Raw genomic sequence first — 671 nt, forward strand, 5'->3', positions numbered from 1 at the left:
GCGAATCTCACAGGAAAACGTTTATATTTCAAAGTGCAAGTATAATTGAACTTGAATAAAAAACTTTTACGAAATTATTACGAATTAATTAATACGAAACTGAAAATAAAAAAATGTGTTAAGAAAGCAGATAAATCAAAACAACACCTTATCTCCAAAAATAATACTAAAGAAATACACTAAAATAATAAAACAATTTTACTGAAAATTAATTTAAACTTACATTGGATAATTTATTTTATGTGTGTGTAAGTCTGTTTTGGCTTATTTTTACCTCACGAAGCACGTCCGCGTGGCCCAATGGATAAGGCGTCTGGCTACGAACCAGAAGACTGCAGGTTCGAGTCCTGTCGTGGACGGTGAAGAAATACGTTTCTTATTCAGAAATAAGTATTTCTTTTGATTTTTTTAAAATTGATATTGTATGATCTAGGATGGATAGTTTTCAATTAGTATGATTTTTTTGAAAAAATATCATGTACCTTAAAACTCTAATGGTATTAAATTCCTTTTAATTAATTTAAAATCTTTTCAAAATTTTGCCAAAAAGTTTTAAACTTTACAAAATAAAAAAAAAGTGTGTGTGTTTAATAATTACGCTCCAGAAGGTGAAATTTCTTCTAAATTGTTTTTGGTTTCGTATTATTCTTTTGTTATGGTACAATTCCATT

At 27.4% G+C, this 671-nt stretch overlaps 1 non-coding gene across 1 annotated transcript; it reads left to right on the forward strand.

The window, feature by feature from the left end:
* Positions 1-286: 286 nt before the first annotated feature.
* TRNAR-ACG (transfer RNA arginine (anticodon ACG)) lies at positions 287-359 on the forward strand. Its single transcript has one exon. It is a non-coding gene; the product is annotated as a tRNA-Arg (tRNA).
* The last annotated feature ends 312 nt before the right edge of the window (positions 360-671 follow it).

Source organism: Parasteatoda tepidariorum, chromosome 10 (genome assembly GCF_982258835.1).
Source record: "Parasteatoda tepidariorum strain Cologne lab strain chromosome 10, Ptep-v5.0, whole genome shotgun sequence".
NCBI lineage: Eukaryota > Metazoa > Arthropoda > Arachnida > Araneae > Theridiidae > Parasteatoda > Parasteatoda tepidariorum.